The 24,925-nt window shown below is 43.4% G+C and overlaps 1 protein-coding gene across 2 annotated transcripts in view; it reads left to right on the top strand.

Annotated features, from left to right (window-relative positions):
* The window catches only part of lrfn2b (leucine rich repeat and fibronectin type III domain containing 2b), a 235,658-nt gene that overhangs the window by 94,430 nt on the left and 116,303 nt on the right, over positions 1 to 24,925 (top strand). The window lies entirely within an intron of this gene.

Here is a 24,925-nt window from a genome sequence, read left to right as displayed (position 1 = left end):
ATACCAACACCATACCAATACCAATACTACTATACCATATCAACACCATACCAATACCAATACTACCATACCATACCAACACCATACCAACACCATACCAATACCAGTACTACCATACCATACCAACACCTTTCCAATACCAATACCAATACTACCGTACCATACCAACACCATACCAATACCAATACTACCATACCATACCAACACCATATCAATACCAATACTACCATACCATACCAACACCTTTCCAATACCAATACCAATACTACCATACCATACCAACACCATACCAATACCAATACCAGTGAAGTTCCACCATTCTCCACCCAATTCAATAAATCTCATGTACTTCAACATCCCTTCCTTTATTACAGTTTGCATACTGGTTTTTGGTGAATTTATTATTAATCCCTGATGATCCTCCTCAAGTTTCTCGCCAAAAACACAATTTTACAAGATCGCCCAATACTAATTTTTACTGAACAGAGCCTGAACGCATCATAATGTAACCAATGCAACCTCCGTTAATGTTAGCTGTTAGCTCCGTTGTTTAGCCAATCAGGACTGTGCTGCCCACCGGCTGCTAACAGCTGAAGTTACTAGCTCTCCTCCTGCTGATTTTAACACAGTCTCACAATGTAGCATTATCAGGGAAATATTCTATCGTCCCCGGGATGACAGGGAAATGTTAGTGTAGAGAAAAATTTGAGTTTCAAAGACTTAGTTCACTGAATTCTTGTGACTTTAAAACAATGAAAATGACAAAATAATAAGTACACTGCAACAGCATGTTTATGTTAAACTTTTAATTTTACCTTTAAATCTCAGGAAAGAAAACTGAATAATTCGCCCCTCTGGCATAAACTTTGCGTGTGAATATCCAGCATAAACTAATATTCATCAGTTATAATAGGATAGGATAATCACAGCCTCGTGAAACTTTATAACCACAAACTAGAGACTTAGAGCATTCAGAGGATGGATGGATCAAACTAGAGACCTAGAGCATTCAGAGGATGGATGGATCAGACTAGAGACCTAGAGCATTCAGAGGATGGATGGATCAAACTAGAGACCTAGAGCTTTCAGAGGATGGATGGATCAGACTAGAGATCTAGAGTATTCAGAGGATGGATGGATCAAACTAGAGACCTAGAGCATTCAGAGGATGGATGGATCAGACTAGAGACCTAGAGCATTGAGCATTCAGAGGATGGATGGATCAGACTAGAGACCTAGAGCATTCAGAGGATGGATGGATCAGACTAGAGACCTAGAGCATTCAGAGGATGGATGGATCAAACTAGAGACCTAGAGCATTCAGAGGATGGATGGATCAGACTAGAGACCTAGAGCATTGAGCATTCAGAGGATGGATGGATCAGACTAGAGACCTAGAGCATTCACAGGATGGATGGATCAAACTAGAGACCTAGAGCATTCAGAGGATGGATGGATCAGACTAGAGACCTAGAGCATTCACAGGATGGATGGATCAAACTAGAGACCTAGAGCATTCAGAGGATGGATGGATCAAACTAGAGACCTAGAGCATTCACAGGATGGATGGATCAAACTAGAGACCTAGAGCATTCAGAGGATGGATGGATCAGACTAGAGACCTAGAGCATTCAGAGGATGGATGGCTCAGACTAGAGACCTAGAGCATTCAGAGGATGGATGGATCAAACTAGAGACCTAGAGCATTCAGAGGATGGATGGATTTCCTAGCTAGATGACAATAAGAGTGTTTCTGAGGAGTTTACACAACACAAGTGCTCGCCATCCAATCACTGAAAAATGCAATTTTTACAGAAATCTCAAAATGTCAAAAGTTTTTGATCCCAAATCACAGCATGTCTTTTTCTATGGTGTTCCTCAAGGTCTTGGTGTCTTAATGTGGTATTTTGGAGGGATATTGATCATTTTTATCAATTCTCCAGTGGTAGAAAATGGTTAAATTTAGCACCAAATCTGTGTAACAAATGGCATCAACCCAAAAATTGCTGCAACAACTTACGATACATAATCGAACATGGGAATGTAACTTCTATCATAATGTTCTAAACCCTTATACACTTTACACTGTCGTCTCAAAGGAAGAGGGTCGTAGGTTCAAACCCGGCTTGGGGTCCTTTTGTGTGGAGTTAGCATGTTCTCCCTGTGTTAGCGTGGGTTTTCTCCGGGTGCTCAGGTTTCCTCCCACAGTCCAAAGACATCCAGGTTAGGCTCATTGTAGACTCTAAATGTCCCATAGGTGTGAATGTGAGTGTGAATGGTTGTCTGTCTCTATGTGTCAGCCCTGTGATAGTCTGGAGACCTGTCCAGGGTGTACCCCGCCTTCACCTAATGTCAGCTGGGATCGGCTCCAGCCCCCCCGCGACCCTGAGTAGGATAAGTGGTTACAGATAATGGATGGATGGATGTTTATTTCTGATAAATGACTAGAACAACTTGTCACAGTGCTGAGCTGCGTCTCAAATTAATCTTCAGGTTCCAGCTTTCAGATACACCGACACACTGACAGCTGTTGTTGCCTGTTGGGCTGTAGTTGGCCATTTTATGATTTGAGCATATTTTTTATGCTAAATGCAGTACCTGTGAGGATTTCTGGATCAATATCTGTCATTGTTTTGTGTTGTTAATTGATTTACAATAATAAATATATACATACATTTGCATAAAGCAGCATATTTGCCCACTCCCATGTTGATAAGAGGATTAAATACTTGACAGATCTACCTTTAAGGTACATTTTGAACACATACAAATGTCCAATTAATTTGTGATTAATCGCGATTAAATATTGTAATCGATTGACAGCCCTAAGAAATATGTGATGTGAAATTCAAGGAAACCATTAAATTTGAATGAATTCAAGTTTGTGACTTCACTTCACAGCCAGTATGATACTGGTCAATCATCCAATAAATCAATTAATAATCAAACAAACTGCACTTCATCATGGGTAAACCACACTGACTCACTAAGTGCTAATAAAAGGCCAACACTAGCTTTAAAAAGCAGCGTACTAATACTGTATCTGATCGAATGTTACTGGGGATATGACTTCTTAACTATACTGAGAGAAATCAAGACATACAACACTCCTCTTAATGAAGGTAGTGTAAATGAAGTGCCCTGCAGATAAAGATTTAATCACTGCTTTAACACTCTCCTTTAAGCCCCTTTTCCATCTAAAATTAGAAGCTTAAGTTGAAACCTCTTCTATTGGACACTGTCTCTCAGAGTGTGGAGGGAGGAAATAAAGAATCAGGAGATGCAGACATTGAACCAGTAGTTCTAGCTCCATCAGTTTGCATCTGTGTCCATGAACTATCCCTTAACCCACTTTTAATTACACATTTTAACATTTACGTTGGACAGTGCCACAGCAAAAATGTATTTAAAATCCCTGGCTGGGGTGAAGGCTGGATTCCCAACTGGGCAAATCAGACAATTGTTTTGTGGTCAATAAAATAAGAACAAGGGAGCAACAGTGTGCAGAATTATTTGGTTTCCTCACAATCAGATTAAAAAGTTACCTAAAGAGAAAAGAGGAAATTGAAATCAGAGTGAAATAAAGAGGAGCGTTATTAAGTTTACAAACTGATGACTTGAATAGCAGTTTGATGGCATTCAGTCTAAAGAATATGATAAGTTTAAAGGTATTAGGGACAGTTAACACCAGGACCACCATAGCCCACGCCATTTAACAAAAAATTTAATTGTTCCATCATTGTGTATAATATGTTTCCCTCCTGCCCTGAATTTTTCTAAATAGGCCTACCTACTCTGCACATGCCTGTATTGTCATATTGATCAAATAACATTTCGATAACCAAATAGGAAGGTTTTTGGTGTTGTTTTTCATGACAAAAGTCCCCTTTAGTCACCAGGAGTAGCACCGATTAATGTTGGTACTCTCCCCCGGCAGCCAAATGGATGCATTTACAGAATGGCCGTATAAGCGCATTGAGACAATGAAAGAAACTAATTTGCACGCCAATATTCACTCATATGCACTTCTAATCACTTCTAATCACACTAAGGTATGTAGGCCCACAGTATTCATCATTTCATATGTGTAAAGTATCAGAAATGAAAGTGTAAATAATCACACTAACAATAAAAATTGTGTCCTGTGTATGCACTATATATACTGGAAAAACAAAGTTCGGAAACTTGTGTTTGGTGGATTATTTCTCTGTTGTTACAATGCTAATTGTCATTGTATTTTACATCGTTGGAAAGCCTGTTTATTTACCTTCGCAATGATGTCCCACTTGTAAGAATCATGCATTTGTGGGATGAGCAGCACAGCTGATTATGTGGGTAGCGCCCAAGAAAAATTTGCCAAAATGCTCCGTCAATGGTAAACAGTGTATTCTCCTGTTGGTATTGACTCTTGTTTTGAGTTGTTTGGTGGATTGGATGATTGAACTCTCTATCAGTAACAAGGAACAAACATGACATATTGGCTATTTTACACTTCATTCATTTAATACACCGTCAGGAGCCTCAGTAGCGGTGGAAGATCCATACGCAGCCACAACAGCCTGGCACCTCCTCCTCATGCTGGTCACCAACCTGGTCACACGTTGCTGTGGGATGGCGTTCCATTCCTCAACCAGGATTCGTTGCAGGTCAGCCAACGAGGTTGTGTTGGTCACTCTAACACGTACAGCACGCCCAACCTGATCCCACAAGTGTTGAATTAGGTTGAGGTGTGGACTCTTGGCAGGCCGTTCCATTCTCTCTACTCCCACATTGTGGAGGTAGTCTGTGATAACCCTGGCTCTGTGGGGGCGAGCGTTGTCATCTTGGAGGATGAAGTTAGGTGCCAGATTGTGGAGATATGGTATCGCCACTGGCTGCAGAATCTCATCCCGATATCTCCCTGCATTGAGATGGCCTTCAATGATGACAAGCCTTGTTTTGCCAGAGAGGGAGATACCGCCCCACACCATGACACAGCCTCCACCAAAAGCTGTTACTCCATCGGTGCTACAATCAGCATAGCGTTCTCCGCGTCGTCTCCATACTTTGACCTGCCGTCCAACTTTGGCAGACAGAACCTGGACTCATTACTGAACATGACATTCCCCCACATGTTCAGGTTCCATTGTCTGTGTTGTTGACACCAGCGCAAACGGGCCTGACGGTGAAGGGCAGTCATTGCAGGCTTCCTGGTAGCCTTATGAGAATACACTGTTTAGAGCATTTTGGCAAATTTTACTTGGGCGCTACCCACATAATCAGCTGTGCTGCTCATCCCACAAATGCATGATCCTTACAAGTTGGACATCATTGCGAAGGTAAATAAACAGGCTTTCCAACGATGTAAAATACAATGCCAATTAGCATTGTAACAACAGAGAAATAATCCACCAAACACAAGTTTCCGAACTTTGTTTTTCCAGTTTATATAAACTATATACATACTATATATAATTAGGGCTTTAGGGCGACCAGTCCAGCACTTCATTTATAATGTTGACAGTCTAAAAGTCCAAAAGGTCAAAATGTATTGAAAAAAGATAGATGAAACCATTCCTTTTCAAGAAATATTCAACAAAACATTCTGCTTCAATCCATATTTGTTTGGCATTTAGCCTTTCAAAAGCAACATTTTGTTTCTTATGCTGCGGCACTTTTGCTTCACCGTGGACTTTTACTGCATCAGTAAACTGTGGCAGCATGAAAATAGTTTTTCTTGATGGCAGTGTTAAATGTGCTATTTTCATATGATAAGAGTACACCAGTTTTATGCAGGTTCTAACTGTTAGATAATCTGTGTCTGGTGTTTGGTGGCTGCGTATCGACTGATCATTGCACAATGCACTAAAGAGATGGAGACAGTGTCATTAATGGCCGATCAGCGCGAACAAAAGGATACAGACGCTCTTTGGTGTGGGATTTGGAGAAAATTGTACCCTAAACAGCCTGGCCGTCCTTGTCTTAAGGATTTTTTTATTGATCAGTATCCGCCACATTGGCCTCCATCTTTTTGTGCTCTGAAGTTTAATGTAATGCATTGCATTCTGGGTACACCAGCTTTCTTTTCAGTGCTCCATTAAACCACGGGGATGGAGAGAGACTGTCCAAATCCTCTCCAAAACTTTCTTTCCAAAAGCTGTGATGCAGGTTATCTAAGTCCGCACAGCTGCATTCTGTTGGAAAATATACATGCTGGGCTTCGTTTCCATTCACCTGTTCTTGTGTGCATTTTCAATTTGTGCATTCAACAGACAGAGATGCCATGTTTCATCACATTTTCAGTATTGTTTTTGCTCATTTGAGGTTTGACTAGAACTCTTTAATTGCCCCACCTTGTTGCACCCTCTTCTTCTGCAGTGGTTGAATTAGCATCACAATAATTAGCACTACTAACAGCTGTTTGTCTTGATGAGCCCAACAGTAGTGGATGGAATTGCTCATTAATTAGCATTTTCCTTGGCTGATTTCTGAAATTTCTGTTGCGCTACATTTGGATGGAACCTTGACCTGTGTATTGAAGGACTTAAACCCAGGCCAGACTGCCCTCATGAGCAGCGCGTGGTGGCTGCGTGGCGGCTGCGTGGTGGCTGCGTGTGAGCTGCGTCTCTTCTAGAGATTCAAGGTCTTGCTTATTTTTACCGCGAGCTGCGCGGTTCACAGCAACACCAGACAGTGAAAGTCTTTTGACAGGATATTGACATCATACCAGCTACATTACTGTGGTTTCAATGTCTAGACATCTGTAGAATATGTCACAGACATGACACGAAACCAATGCGGAGCTCTCCATCTCCATCCTTTCCCCGGCGGTGTTCTGCCGCTACTAGTCCGCTAGATAATCGATCGCAGATAGCGTCGTTCTCTCGGACTGATAAAAAATAAAAATGCTAAAATGGGTCACCAAATATACTCAGGTGGCCGTTATATACGGGCGGCCCGTCCAAGTAAAGTCTATGTGTGAGAAACACTTTTACATTTACATTTAATTTATGTTTCACAGAACTAATCTTCTTGGCTGTGTAACTACTGAAACATTCTTCTCATTGAGTAGGTAGATGTATAACAGCTGAACAAAAATAATCTTTTTGGTGTGAAAGAAGATAATTTCAGAAATCTGTCTGATTGAATTTGTGCTCATTCAGAGACAGTTTAATGAAATGCTGAATGACTTTAAAACAGCTCAGTTATCTTTTCATAATGAAAAGGTCTTTGTTTCTGTGGCACAAAAGGGGAATAAATAACAGCAAAAAGGAAATCAAGAAAAACGTCGGTATCGGCCACATTGTTATTCTGAACATCGATATCGGCTATTGGCCACATTGTTATTCTAAACATCGGCTGTCGGCCACATTGTTATTCTAAACATCGGTATCGGCTATCGGCCACATTGTTATTCTAAACATCGGTATCGGCTATCAGCCACATTGTTATTCTAAACATCGGTATCTGCTATCGGCCACATTGTTATTCTAAACATCGGTATCGGTTATCGGCCACATTGTTATTCTAAACATCGGTATCGGCTATCGGCCACATTGTTATTCTAAACATCGGTATCGGCTATCGGCCACATTGTTATTCTAAACATCGGTATCGGCTATCGGCCACATTGTTATTCTAAACATCGTATCGGCTATCGGCCACATTGTTATTCTAAACATCGGTATCGGTTATCGGCCACATTGTTATTCTAAACATCGGTATCGGCTATCGGCCACATTGTTATTCTAAACATCGGTATCGGCTATCGGCCACATTGTTATTCTAAACATCGGTATCGGTTCTCCGCCACATTGTTATTCTAAACATCTGTATCGGCCCAGAAATTTTGCAGTCGATGCATCTCTAAATGTCTGATGTCCATTTAATTTGAACAATTTGATGATGAAAGTCATGATAAGTTATTAATGACTTATTGACAACATTGACATACCTTTAGTTGAAGTATTTTAAAATAAAAGTCTCCAAATCCAATGCTGAATTTCTCCATCTTGCAGACTGATGTATGAAACAGTGGACAGAGTGTTACAACGTTCACCTTAATAGGACCACACAGACCTCTGCTCAGAGAACTGAGCATTGTGGAGAGGCGTCGGGTTAGAAACTATCCCAGTTTGGTGTGAAAGCAGAGGAGACAAGAGAGAAAAAACCTTTTGGCTGCTGTAAATCACCAATTAGGAGTGTGTGTGTGTATGTGTGTGTGCGTGCTTAGTAGATGTCTTAACATGGGTGACCTCACCTCACTACCACCATCATCATGTCTCCCTCATATAGTTAAATTTCTCTCCTTATACCATCCAGATGTTTGCAGAGGAAGAGGAGGCTGATGACTCATTCTCTCTCTCAGCTGGAGGAAATGATTAAAACATAAATACACAGCTTGGGTGCTCTGTGGGACTCAGGGGATTAACTTGTGGGGTTGTAGATACAGGTTTTTAGCCCAGCTCGAGCTCACACTGACATCTCGCTGTCTTCTCTCGTCTCTCTTTCTTTTCCTCATGAGACAGGAGGAACTAAGAGGCTGGGAAAGACAAACACCCCAGTACAATGTGACATGGCTCAGTATTAGCTAGCTGTTCCTCATATGTTGTTTAAGAATATGCATTTGTATCTCCCTCTGAAGTCAAATCATACAGTATATGATGTTTCCCGTATATTACAGCTTAGGACTAATTTTCTTAATCATGTTCATCCTCACTAAGATCATGAAGATGAAGATGAAATCATATGAGACAAGAAACACCAGCAGTCACATGTTGAAGTTGTATTTAAAGAAACGGGTCAGTGTAACTTATTTGAAAGAGAAAACCATGTTCCTTGAATGTTATCTTCCCCAGGGAAATTATGGCTAGGTGTGCAAAATAAAATACATTTTTATAAGGTTACAATTCAAAAAGTTTGATCACGACTATTTTAAAGGGATAGCTACCTTGGTATTAATGATATAGTACATCTCTGTTGTACTAACACCTCATGGTAGATGTATTGTGATTGTTTGCAGTATTTGTAGAGTAAACATGTTGCAGTAACAGTAATAATCAGACAGTTGTGGGGGTCTTTCTCCCCGGCCCCCGCCAAGACGCAGATGAGGAAGCAGTGCATGAAATATATGCAGCTGGATTCTCCCACGAGCCTTCTCTCTGCCAGGGGATATGAACACTGTCGGGTCTTTGTAGCACAGAGTTGCTCTTATGGGTGCTTGTGAGGATGCAGATCAGTGTGTGTGTGTGTGTGTGTGTGTGTGTGTGTGTGTGTGTGTGTGTGTGTGTGTGTGTGTGTGTGTGTGGAGGTGCCTGGATTTAGCCCAGCTAATCAGATCAACTTGGCATGACAGACCAATGGGCCTGAGACATTAGTGTGCTCAACCTAGCATTGTCACTCTAACAAGTCACTGCTTAGTGAAGCTCTACATGCTGAACTGAGGTCAGCCACATCAGGGTGTATTCGGTGGTTTGGTGTAGATGTTCCCTGTAGATGAGCCATAAAGCTTTCTGTAGTTACTCTTAGTACAGTAATGATGGCTGCCAAGTAGCCCAGCGGTCACTGAAGAGCCTCTAATCAAACACACTCAGCAGTACAAACACAAACCCATTTCCTGGCTTCCCTCTGATGGCGTCTACTCATGCTCTACATAGTTGTAGTTTTGTGTCCAGCTTTGAGATATTGGTCTCTGAAATGTCCACCTCAACCACAGTACAATGCAGATAAATTACATTTCATTTGTGGTGCTAACGGTATCAAGGATTTACATTTAGAAGACACAAGCCAAGGTCACAACTTGACTTTCAAATCAATTTAATAAGAAAAGCATATATTAATAAGAAAAGCATCTGCAGATGGACTCACGAGCACAGCCACCTGAGTGGGCTGTGGCAAGTGAGCCTCGAACAGCCAAAAGTCAGGCCTTTATACATTTTAATACATAACACACAGATAAGTGCAGAGTCATGAAAAAATAGTAAAGTGAATCATTATCCTTAATGGACTTGGACTTAATGGACTTGGACTTATATAGCGCTTTTCTAGTCTTCCGACCACTCAAAGCGCTTTACACTACATGTCAGTATTCACCCATTCACACACATTCATACACTGATGGCAGAGGCTACTAAGGTGCCAACTTTGCCCATCAGGATTTAATCTAAATACTCATTCACACACCGATGGCTATGCCTCCGGGAGCAATTTGGGGTTAAGTGTCTTGCTCAAGGACACATCGACATGTGACCCGGAGCAGCCGGGGATCGAACCACCGACCTTCCGATTGGTGGATAACCTGCTCTACCCTCTGAGCCACAGCCACCCACAAGAACAGACAACAGATAAGTCAGCACAGAACAGACAACAGAGCATCACAAGACATAACAAGTACTTCAGCCCTATGTTGTTTACAGTCACAGAAGACAAAACTGTCGGGTCACTGTTTTAATGCTTATGGTGACACGGTCTGCTAGATGTGAGGCCCTGAGATTCTCTAAAGGTACATGGTTAACTGTGGCCTATTACAATCTTTTCTCCGGATAATCCACACATCTCACTGTCAACATTCCTACTGGAGACATATCTCAAAACTACCTGCATAGATACCACAAGAGGACAGGGATGGAATCATTTGGGTGATGCAACCCTTCGGCCCTGATCAGACAGAGTGCAGCGATTTTTATTGTTGCTAGGCAACCACCAAATGAGTGTTAACGTCTCAAGTACTGCACTAATTTGCCTTCAAGCCGGCTGTTTTCTGTTCAGATCATGCTAACTACCAGCCCGTTCTCCTTCCCAGGGCGTCAAATACCCACGCTTTGTCACGGCCGTCAGCGTTCGATACCGCCGCACAAGGCGCCCGTTCGCATCGGTATGCAACACACCGGGCTTTCCATTAACTACAACGTAAACCCATCCGCAACAAAAGTAAACGTTCTGTGGTGACGTAGGACACAGGGTGGTGGATGGGTCCAACAAACACAGAGCTTTCATCAGTAGACCGCTGTTCGTGTCCCGTATGTTAAGTTTCACTTTCACGTTAAAATCAGCTGTTCGTTTGTTTCCCGTGTTCACAACGTCCAGTCACATTTTCACTGTTCAAACGTAGTCAATTTAAGCCCAACCATGTCGTGTTTCCTAAAGCAAACCCTTAATCACAATCATTCAGGTGCACGACCGCTAAACAACAACTACATTTGCACTGCAGTCAAAATGTTCTTTTAGGGTGACGGCATCATAAAATTTGACGACAGATATTCTAAGCTTCATTTGAAAACCTCAATAGAAATGTTTAAATATATAATATATTTTGATTATGACAATAATTGATGAGGAAGAAAGGGTGTCATTTTCACAGTTATTTAATACATTTAGCCAATGCATTAGTAAAATAACTTTTAAATATTGTTGTCTATTAAAAATAAGATAATCCTTTATTAGACATCAAGAAAAAACAAAACAAGATATGATAAATAAGTAAGTAAACAATAAAGGTGAGATGTAATATGAGATGTATATTAGATGTAATATTAGATGTAATATGAGATGTAATATTAGATGTAATATGAGATGTAATATTAGAAGTGATTATGAGATGTAATATGAGCTGTAATATGAGATGTAATATTAGATGTAATATTAGATGTAATATGAGCTGTAATATGAGATGTAACATAAGTTGTATTATGAGATGTAATATTAGATGCATTTAGTTAAAAAGTGTGTTTGCATGAAGACAGCCCGCCCGGCCTTCATCATTGTGGTCTGAGGCAGCTTTAAATTAGTTTGCAGAGGACAAAATTCAGTTAAGAAAATATTGATGAATCCCGGATTTGAGTGTAAAACAGTTGTACACTGTTTGTGAATGAGAGCCCAATATTCCTGATAAGCTGTTTACATGGCTAATAAATATTCCACTAATATTCCCGATTACATTAGGGCTGCACAATATATCATTTCAGCAGTGACACTGCAGTGTGTGCAAGCACAATAGTCATCAATAGTCACATCACAGGATCTATTCAGTTAAATAAACACATCATGCTACAACCTTTTTGCTGCTTGATACAAAAGGAAAACTGGCACAGTTCTCATTCTCCATGACTAACCAGTGTTTCCCGTTAATTAGCTCCAGATTAGGTCGACCTGCCACAGTTTCATAATGAACGACTATATTTTTACCCTTCTCACCGGGTGGGGTCCACTTCTGCCCGTCTGTGGTTCAACTCCAGCAGTTTATCCAGCCTCTTCGTTTTGCTCTCAAAGTGCATCAGACTGATGTATTTCACTTTAAAATGTAGAACATTTAAGGTGAATATTCCTGTATTTTTTTCAAATCGCAATATACTGTATATCGCAGAAAAAGAAATATTGCGATGTCAGTTATTTTCTAACATTGTGCAGTCCTAGTTTACATGCAGCCGTGCACACTCCGATAATGTAAAAAGCCCCCATGACGTAGTTGTTGTGGTGATATCCAACTCTTTTATACAGTTACAGGTAGGTGTGCTTCTCCTTTCGACCAGAAATGTGGGCATGAATCTCATGCATCGGCTAGTTGGTTTGTGTAACACACAGAGCTGGCTGTAAACGGGCACGAGGTCGTGTGTTGCAAACTGCTGTAAAAACCAACTGAGACACATATTGTGAATGTGTGTACTCGTCCAGAGAATGCTCTTAAAACCTGAACAATATCAGCATATCTCACATGGATTAATCTGAACATGCTCCATTCAGAATATCCAAATGGAATATACTGTTTACATGACACGCATCAAATTTAGAATACAGTCATATTGTGAATAGTAGTGGAATATTAGTGTGCATGTAAATGTAGTTACCGTTCGTCTCCTCACCAGACGTCGCATGTGATGCAAAGTTTGTTGTTTGCTGAAAAAAAAGGAAAAATAAGTGATTTAGCATTTTCTTATGACTATTTCGTGTAAACGGGCATGGTTTTTCACATGTAAATGCTATTTTCAAAGTGAACCATATTAGTGGGGACATGATGTTAGTCCATCCAGAAGCATTAGACCCTCCCTGCTTGGTAAACATCCAAGTCTTTCAAACTCCAAATCTCCAGTTTGTAAGAAGGGGCTTCTGTTATACATGTGTAGTCACCAGGCCCAAGCCAACATAACCCTGATGACATCATGACATGATCAATGATTCTCAGACCGGAAACATCATACAACTGTTGTCAAGCATAGAGTATATCAGAGTATTCCTCCGTGTGATTTATGTGTAAAATCATCTCAGGTTTGTCTTGTGAAACTGGACCTGGAGGTTAGGAAGCCCCAAGGGATCCCAAGGATTACATGGGTTTGTCACCTGGTACAATGACTTGTTGGCCCAAACTATTGTGAAGTGCCCCAGGGCAAGGCATTTAACCATGTACTCCTCCACTGAAGCTCCTCAATGATCCAGAGGAGCAGATTGTGTTTGCATGTGGCAGCCGTTAGGTTGAAATGTTCTTTTTTTGATGAATGAATCATGCATAGTGAATCATAATCATTTATAGTCATATATTTCAGCGTGAACATATCTCGCATCGTTACCACGCATTGTTCTAATAAAACTGTTAGCTAAATTCTGCTTTAGCTTGTTACTGTGACCTACTTTCCCTGCAGCGATGAACACACTTTCATCTCATTTTATCTCAAAAAACAAATATTACACGTAATGACAATTAGCATCATTTAAAATGTTTTCATGTAGGGGAATCATTAGACTGTGGTTGTGTGCCTGATAGTACTGCTCCGTTCTCTCCTCTCCAATGTAATTATGGCCATTAGGTCTCCGTCAGGGTGTGCCACTGCCAATACAAGTTGACAGCTTCTGCACACTTGCACAAGTTGTTAATCACATTTTCTTCACAGAGCAGTCAGAGACAGAGACAGAGACAGAGATAGAGCTGCTGCTGCTGGCGGAGACACAACGCTGAAAGCCTTTAATGTCCAGTCTGTTGGTGGGATTAATGGCTGATTCTTACCAATGATATTATTCACAACTGTTTGTAGAAACTCATATACTCACTACATGTGGCTGTCACACAGCAGCAGAATTATACTGTATCTGTCTCTAATTCAGCATTTAGGGCCGTGTGCAATGTAAGCAGTGTCGCTGTGTGGAGGTATGTTGGAAAGCTCTGAATTTTTGAGTTTCCAACAATACCAAGCATGATATTGTAGACCTGTAAGATCTTTTGATCACAACTTGTTCTTATATTTACAAAGTTTATTTCTGTTCTAAAAGTACTTTATTGTTAAAATACTTCGTAATAAGACATTGTTCGGACAACATACAGTTTACAGACCTCAGCTTTTCCAAAGGGTATGGCATGTAGCATATGTTCTATAAATACATCATCGTCCATTGGGACTTTTTTGTAACTGTGTAACAGGGTACGACCCGTTTGGACCCAGTACCGGGTCCGTCAGGGCAGAAGGGGAACAAAACAGCAATGCAACAAACTGTAAATACCAATAACACCGACTGCTTATCCCTTTATGAAGTTGTTCTGGTGAACGCGTTAGCAGACACAGACACAGACAGAGAGCACAGACACAGACACAGAGCACAGACACAGAGCACAGACACAGAGCACAGACACAGACACAGAGCACAGAGCACAGAGCACAGACACAGACACAGTCACAGACACATACACAGACACAGTCACAGTCATAGACACAGACACAGACACAGTCACTGACACAGACACAGACACAGTCACAGTCAAAGACACAGACACAGACACAGAACACAGACACAGAGCACAGACACAGACACAGAGCACAGACACAGACACAGACACAGACACAGACACAGTCACAGACACAGACACAGACACAGTCACAGTCACAGACACAGACACAGAGCACAGACACAGTCACAGACACACACACAGAGCACAGACACAGTCACAGAGCACAGGCACAGGCACGGTCACGGACACAGAGCACAGAGCACAGACATGGTCACGGACACGGTCACAGAGCACAGACACAGTCACAGAGCACAGGCACAGGCACGGTCACGGACACAGAGCACAGAGCACAGACATGGTCACGGACACGGTCACAGAGCACAGACACAGAGCACAGACACAGAGCACAGTCACAGACACAGACACAGGCACAGGCACAGACACAGACACAGACACAGAGCACAGTCACAGTCACAGACACAGACACAGACACAGTCACAGTCACAGACACAGTCACAGAGCACAGTCACAGTCACAGACACAGACACAGACACAGACACAGACACAGTCACAGTCACAGTCACAGTCACAGACACAGTCACAGACACAGACACAGTCACAGTCACAGACACAGACACAGACACAGTCACAGACACAGATACAGACACGGTCAGAGACACAGAGCACAGACACAGACACAGACACAGACACAGTCACAGAGCACAGACACAGTCACAGTCACAGTCACAGACATAGACACAGACACAGACACAGACACAGACACAGTCACAGTCACAGTCACAGAGCACAGTCACAGACACAGAGCACAGACACAGAGCACAGAGCACAGACACAGACACAGACACAGACACAGACACAGACACAGACACAGTCACAGAGCACAGTCACAGACACAGTCACAGTCACAGACACAGACACAGACACAGTCACAGACACAGACACAGTCACAGAGCACAGACACGGTCACGGTCACGGTCACAGACACAGACACAGACACAGTCACAGACACAGACAGAGTCACAGACACAGAGCACCGACACGGTCACGGACACGGTCACAAACACAGACACAGAGCACAGACACAGACACAGACACAGACACAGTCCCAGACACAGAGCACAGTCACAGTCACAGTCACAGACACAGAGCACAGACACAGACACAGACACAGTCACAGACACAGAGCACAGTCACAGTCACAGAGCACAGTCACAGACACAGTCACAGACACAGACACAGTCACAGACACAGATACAGACACGGTCAGAGACACAGAGCACAGACACAGACACAGTCACAGAGCACAGACACAGTCACAGTCACAGACATAGACACAGACACAGACACAGACACAGACACAGTCACAGTCACAGAGCACAGTCACAGACACAGAGCACAGAGCACAGACACAGAGCACAGAGCACAGACACAGACACAGACACAGTCACAGAGCACAGTCACAGACACAGTCACAGTCACAGACACAGACACAGACACAGACACAGTCACAGTCAAAGAGCACAGTCACAGACACAGAGCACAGACACAGAGCACAGACACAGACACAGACACAGTCACAGACACAGACACAGACACAGACACAGTCACAGACACAGACACAGTCACAGAGCACAGACACAGACACAGACACAGACACAGACACAGTCACAGACACAGACACAGTCACAGACACAGACAGAGTCACAGACACAGAGCACCGACACGGTCACGGACACGGTCACAAACACAGACACAGAGCACAGACACAGACACAGACACAGACACAGTCCCAGTCACAGACACAGTCACAGTCACAGTCACAGTCACAGTCACAGAGCACAGTCACAGACACAGACACAGACACAGACACAGACACAGACACAGTCACAGTCACAGACACAGTCACAGTCACAGACACAGTCACAGACACAGACACAGACACAGTCACAGACACAGATACAGACACGGTCAGAGACACAGAGCACAGACACAGACACAGACACAGTCACAGAGCACAGACACAGTCACAGTCACAGACACAGACACAGACACAGACACAGACACAGACACAGACACAGTCACAGTCACAGAGCACAGTCACAGACACAGAGCACAGAGCACAGACACAGAGCACAGAGCACAGACACAGACACAGACACAGTCACAGAGCACAGTCACAGACACAGTCACAGTCACAGACACAGACACAGACACAGACACAGTCACAGACACAGACACAGACACAGACACAGTCACAGAGCACAGACACGGTCACGGTAACAGACACAGTCACAGACACAGTCACAGTCACAGACACAGACACAGACACAGACACAGAGCACAGACAGTCACAGACACACACACAGAGCACAGACACAGTCACAGAGCACAGGCACGGTCACGGACACAGAGCACAGACACGGTCACGGACACAGACACAGACACAGACACAGACACAGTCACAGAGCACAGTCACAGACACAGTCACAGTCACAGACACAGACACAGACACAGACACAGTCACAGACACAGACACAGACACAGACACAGAGCGCAGACACAGAGCACAGTCACAGACACAGACACAGACACAGGCACAGGCACAGACACAGACACAGAGCACAGTCACAGACACAGACACAGACACAGACACAGACACAGACACAGTCACAGACACAGTCACAGTCACAGACACAGACACAGAGCACACAGACACAGACACAGACACAGACACAGACACAGACAAAGCGCACAGACACAGACACAGAGCACCGACACGGTCACGGACACGGTCATAAACACAGACACAGAGCACAGACACAGACACTGACACAGACACAGACACAGACACAGACACAGACACAGTCACAGACACAGAGCACAGTCACAGTCACAGTCACAGACACAGAGCACAGTCACAGTCACAGTCACAGACACAGAGCACAGACACAGACACAGTCACAGACACAGAGCACAGTCACAGAGCACAGTCACAGAGCACAGTCACAGACACAGTCACAGTCACAGAGCACAGTCACAGACACAGACACAGACACAGACACAGACACAGACACAGTCACAGTCACAGACACAGTCACAGTCACAGACACAGTCACAGACACAGACACAGTCACAGTCACAGACACAGACACAGACACAGTCACAGACACAGACACAGATACAGACACGGTCAGAGACACAGAGCACAGACACAGACACAGTCACAGAGCACAGACACAGTCACAGTCACAGTCACAGACACAGACACAGACACAGACACAGACACAGACACAGACACAGTCACAGACACAGTCACAGACACAGACACAGAGCACAGTCACAGACACAGACACAGAGCACAGACACAGACACAGTCACAGAGCACAGACAAAGCGCACAGACACAGACACAGAGCACCGACACGGTCATAAACACAGACACAGAGCACAGACACAGACACAGACACAGACACAGACACAGTCACAGACACAGAGCACAGTCACAGTCACAGACACAGAGCACAGTCACAGTCACAGTCACAGACACAGAGCACAGACACAGACACAGTCACAGACACAGAGCACAGTCACAGAGCACAGTCACAGAGCACAGTCACAGACACAGTCACAGTCACAGAGCACAGTCACAGACACAGACACAGACACAGACACAGACACAGACACAGTCACAGTCACAGACACAGTCACAGTCACAGACACAGTCACAGACACAGACACAGTCACAGTCACAGACACAGACACAGACACAGACACAGTCACAGACACAGATACAGACACGGTCAGAGACACAGAGCACAGACACAGACACAGACACAGTCACAGAGCACAGACACAGTCACAGTCACAGTCACAGACACAGACACAGACACAGACACAGACACAGTCACAGAGCACAGTCACAGACACAGAGCACAGACACAGTCACAGAGCACAGTCACAGACACAGTCACAGTCACAGTCACAGACACAGACACAGACACAGTCACAGACACAGTCACAGAGCACAGACACGGTCACGGTCACAGACACAGTCACAGACAGAGTCACAGTCACAGACACAGACACAGAGCACCGACACGGTCACGGACACGGTCACAAACACAGACACAGAGCACAGACACAGACACAGACACAGACACAGACACAGACACAGACACAGACACAGTCCCAGACACAGAGCACAGTCACAGTCACAGTCACAGTCACAGAGCACAGTCACAGTCACAGTCACAGAGCACAGTCACAGACACAGTCACAGTCACAGAGCACAGTCACAGACACAGACACAGACACTGTCACAGTCACAGACACAGTCACAGTCACAGTCACAGATACAGACACGGTCAGAGACACAGAGCACAGACACAGACACAGACACAGTCACAGAGCACAGACACAGACAGTCACAGTCACAGACATAGACACAGACACAGACACAGTCACAGTCACAGAGCACAGTCACAGACACAGAGCACAGACACAGTCACAGACACACACACACACAGACACAGTCACAGAGCACAGGCACGGTCACGGACACAGTCACAGTCACAGACACAGACACAGACACAGACACAGACACAGTCACAGACACAGACACAGTCACAGAGCACAGACATGGACACGGTCACAGACACAGACACAGTCACAGACACAGACAGAGTCACAGACACAGACACAGACAGAGTCACAGACACAGACACAGTCACAGACACAGACATAGACACAGTCACAGACACAGTCACAGTCACAGAGAACAGACACAAACACAGTCACAGACACAGACACAGACACAGTCACAGTCACAGACACAGACACAGACACAGACACAGAGCAGCAGCATTCATTAGGAGTCATGTTTCTACACACTTGATGAATACTTTTAGATGTATGATTTAGGATTTTCAGTGTCTCCTGAAATGTCAATGAAACCTGATCTGCCCTTGAAAGCATACTGTATGTGGGATGCTGTATAACCAACGCTGTATATTATTATTCAGAATATTCTGTATTTTTTTCTAATGCGTTTTTAGAGCTTGTCCCCGAGGCTAGAGTTAGCACTGGTAAAACAGCACGGAGCAGCCAGGATATCCCTTCCAATACACTGAATGTAAATGAGAGTGAACACGCACGTGCACACAGCTTTCAAATGTGCACTGCTCCTCTCTTTTCTGTTGCTTTGTTTCAGTCTGCGGCTGACAGCGACAAAAGTTCATTGTGGCCCTTCAGGAGTGATACGTGTGCATCACGCTCAGATTAAAACTTAATGTGCTCTTACCGGCTGGCTGCTTGTCAACTGAACGGCCGAAGCAGAAGCAGCAGCAGCAGCGGGAGGCAATGCAGTGGAAAGCTGAGTGGATCTGCTCCCTCCAGTCTGAAGCTCAGAGGAAGCTCAGAGCTTTTCCTCAAGTCAACCGCAGATACGTGTTTGCCCTGCAGCCAGTAGTGGAAACAACCTATCAGCTACTTCTACCAGTTACCAAACCTTCGCTCTTCTTTACAGCTTCTCCTTCTCTTGTCTGCGTGCTCCAGTCAAATTCTCAGTTATAAATTGAATCATTCATGATACACAAGTTATTTTTAGAGAGAGAATCGGCAGCAGGCTCAGGTATTTGTCTTTGTGACACGGCTGCACAGAAAGTGAAGTTGTTACTTCATTCGCTGCTTGTTGTCCTCCATCCATCATGTTCATGTCCAACTCATATGTGAATGTGAGTCAGTGGGCACATTCGCTATACAATGTGGTTAGCACTGTCGTCTCACAGCAAGAGGGTCACAGGTTCAAACCCGGCTTGGGGTCCTTCTGTGTGGAGTTAGCATGTTCTCCCCGTGTTAGCGTGGGTTTTCTCCGGGTGCTCAGGTTTCCTCCCACAGTCCAAAGACATGCAGGTTAGGTTCATTGTTGACTCTAAATGTCCCGTAGGTGTGAATGTGAGTGTGAACGGTTGTCTGTCTCTATGTGTCAGCCCTGTGATAGTCTGGAGACCTGTCCAGGGTCAATACCGCCTTCACCCAATGTCAGCTGGGATCGGCTCTAGCCCCCCCTCACAAGCGGTTACAGATAATGGATGGATGTTCTCAAGGTCAAGAATGAATGCTAAACATTGAATCTATAATAATGTTCCCCTGACAATGATTGAACATTAATCAAAGCTAAGACAGAAAATTAAACAGCACATGTATTTATTTGTGTTAGACTATTGTTACTGTTGACTGATGGACAGTATATGTAGATACATCAGGACGTTTTGTTTTGTTTTCTACTTTAATTTCTCCACATACATAAACACATTTAGATGATCTGAGTTACATGTTTGCATGAGTTGACTTCATCGACATGTAGGAATAGAATATGACATAAGAAGCCTTCACTTGTAACAGGTTAGATATTATTATTACCATAGCATGGCTGGTTCATTACTGAGTTGTTCCTTCATGTGTCAGTATGACAAACATACTTAATGATTAACAGGCTCTAAATTATTTATTTAAAAGAGCAGCAAACTGGCATATCCAAACTCAACATGATATTGTATTTCCTCTCTCTGTGATGCAGATATTTACTTTAATATAAAGATGCCTGAGCCAGACAGGCGGCTCATTTGACGCATCTTCAAATGTTGACAGGTGGAGTCGCAGCGGCGTCGACCCACCTGAGTGACTGAGGACGGCGGCGTCAGCACGCAGCCGCACACATCACGCTGATGCTTCTTCATTTCCCAGCTGAAGGTTTATATATAGGCACACGTAACACAGGCACAATGGCATTTATAGACAGAAGAGAAGCATTGCCAGCATCAGCTGTCACTTGTAGACCTTTTATACTTCACGATCCAGGAGATGCTGACGTTTGTGTTGTTCTGTATGGTTATGCATATTTCATTTGTTACAACTAAATGATGTTCAGCACTGATAAACTGCTCAGCTTCATCAGTAGTTCAACAACAACAAAAAACAAAGAACAAATAGGGATGGCTGTAATGATTAAGATTTGTAAAATGTTCTATATGTTTTGACTATATTGTACCAGCAGGATGAATCAGATGAAGCTACACTGATAAAGGACAAAGATGTTTGGAGCTTGAAGGAAAGAATCGACAAGCACACGCTCTCTTTAAATCACACTTCACATCCAGAGGAAGTTGTTGCACAGTCACCCAGTCCAGGGATTCAAACCCACCTCATTACCAATCAATACTTTGTAACCTTAATCAGTGGGACTTTGCACACCTCTCTCCTTTAAAGGGAGCTGCTGTGAAGTTTTGGCCATCATTCCTATTGGTTCTGACCAGACTGAAGCACCAGGGCTGAGGGGAAACTGGTTGTTGCAGCCGGAGCGTCACAACCTTTTGACAATTGTTTAAAATGGAAATAGACAAATTTTTTTTGCTTAACTTATCACTATAAAGTAAATGTTGATTACACAATGTAATGGCTATAAAATAATGACAACGTCGGCATTTAGATTGGTTACCGATAAGCCTCGCTTTCACTACGCAATTCTGTCTGCCACCGGGTACGATCTCCTGGAAAATAAAGCCTCCATTTACGGCACAAGGGAAGTGCGACATTGTGCAACCGAAACAGGAAGAGGGGGTGAGCCTAGACTGTGTGGGGGTTCTGATAGTAATGTTAAGACTTCACGTTTTACTCATAGATAAAAAATGTTGATGAGTTTTTATCTGAGTGGTGCTTCACTAGAGCCGTCTGTTCTGTTGCTTTAACCCTGTGTTTCTATAAGACCTTTTTACAACTGTTATCCCTGTTTAACCCTCTGACACCCGCGATCCTGACCAACTTTACTGTCTTTCAGAGGCCGTAGCAGGTTGAGTTTTAAAGCTACAGTTATCATATAAAACTAAGGAATCCATTGGTACCATGTCATGTCATGCCACCATGTCGGTAAGGAGGTTAAATAACGCTCCAAAGTTAGGCTACATTTTGGCGAGGAAAAACTGGGATGGCCATTTTCAAAGGGGTCCCTTGACTTCTGACCTCCAGATATGTGAATGTAAATGGGTTCTATGGGTACCCACGAGTCTCCCCTTTACAGACATGCCCACTTTATGATAATCACATGCAGTTTAAATGTGTTATTGTCTCCTATTCTAAAATGGTGTATTTGAATATTTCTGCATACTGGGGTCCCTAAACAGTGTTGAATGAATAAATTGGGTATCACTGTAAAGCTGAGACTCTGGTGGATCCAATGAGCCCAACTGTGTTCATGTGTGATGATGTTAGTCCCCATAAGAGACATTTCATTGACCTCCCTGTATAAAATGACCTGTGGTGACCTCTAGGATAATCACAGCCTCATTAAACTTTACAGCCACAAACTAGAGACCTAGAGCATTCAGAGGATGGATGGATAAGACTAGAGACCTAGAGCATTCAGAGGATGGATGGATCAAATTAGAGACCTAGAGAATTCAGAGGATGGATGGATCAGACTAGAGACCTAGAGCATTCAGAGGATGGATGGATCAGACTAGAGACCTAGAGCATTCAGAGGATGGATGGATCAGACTAGAGACCTAGAGCATTCAGAGGAAGGATGGATCAGACTAGAGACCTAGAGCATTCAGAGGATGGATGGATCAGACTAGAGTCCTAGAGCATTTAGAGCAGGGGTGCACACACTTTTTCAGCATGCGAGCTACTTATAAAATGACCAAGTCAAAATGATCTACCTACTATAAAAATGCAAAACATATATTTATTTATAAATATATTGAGTATTCTTTATATGTACAATATATGTTGGTGTACCTTGCATAACTGCATGAACCCATATTGTACAATATAACTCTGTACATTTTTTGTCATTACCTTACTCTGATGACTTGCACTGAATGGAATCAGCCAGGGATGCATAGTCCGGACAGTAGCTGCTGATAGCCAGCCTCAAGCACACTTCCAAATGATCATCAGTCAAGGTGGAATGGTATTTGGACTTAATAATCTTCATGTGGGAAAAGGCTGACTCGCATAAATAAGTGGAGCCGAATAATGCAGTCAAGGAGGTAGCACATTTCCTCATGTTGGGGTACTTTTCCTCTGTGAGTAAGTTCCAGAACTGTCCATGAGCCCTGGACTGAATGTCAGCTTGTAGTGTCAAAATATCATCCTCCATTCCAGATGAGTTCAGGTGAAACAGTGTTGCAATTTGTTGGCTGACGTCTATTTAAAAAAAAAAAAAATTTTTTTTTTTTTTTTTTTTAAATGCCATGCGATCTACCCACACTACCTTCGCGATCGACCGGTAGATCGCGATCGACGTATTGGGCACCCCTGATTTAGAGGATGGATGGATCAGGCTAGAGACCTAGAGCATTCAGAGGATGGATGGATCAGACTAGAGACCTAGAGCATTCAGAGGATGGATGGATCAAACTAGAGACCTAGAGCATTCAGAGGATGGATGGATCAAACTAGAGACCTAGAGCATTCAGAGGATGGATGGATCAAACTAGAGACCTAGAGCATTCAGAGGATGGATGGCTTTCCTAGCTAGATTGACAATAAGGGGGTTTCTGAGCAGTTTACACAACACAAGTGCTCGCCATCCAATCACCGAAATATTTTGGAGGGATTATTGATCATTTTTATCAATTCTCCAGTGGTTAAAAAATGGTTAAATTTAGCACCAAATCTGTAACAAATGGTATCAACCCAAAATGTATTAGACATAATAGAGCATGGAGATGACCATAATATACTTCTATCATCATGTTCTAAACCCTTATACACTTTGACAATTAACTTTGAATAAGTAATTCATTCATTCATTCATTCATTCATTCATTCATGTTTATTTCTGATTTATGACTAGAAGAACTTGACAGACAGTGCTGAGCTGCATCTCAAAATAATCTTCAGGTTCCAGCTTTCAGATGATGTTCACCACTTCTATGTGACATCTACTGTTGACCTGCTATCTCCCCCTAAAGACCCCCTGGACCCCCCTAAAGACCCCTAGACACCCCAAAAGACCCACTGTCCCCCCCTAAAGACACCCTGGACCCCCCTAAATACCCCCTAGACAACCCAAAAGGCCCACTCCCCCCCCCCCCTAAAGACCCCCTGGGCCTGTACCCCCCTAGATACCCCCTTTACCCCCCTAAAGAAGACTAAAACGGGTCTATTGTGGGTCTCAGAGGGTTAATCCGGTAACTGCATGTTGAGATTTTAT

Source organism: Sebastes fasciatus, chromosome 18 (genome assembly GCF_043250625.1).
Source record: "Sebastes fasciatus isolate fSebFas1 chromosome 18, fSebFas1.pri, whole genome shotgun sequence".
Lineage (NCBI taxonomy): Eukaryota > Metazoa > Chordata > Actinopteri > Perciformes > Sebastidae > Sebastes > Sebastes fasciatus.
The sequence above is the reverse complement of the archived record's forward strand: the minus strand, read 5'-3'. Positions and strand labels throughout refer to the sequence as shown.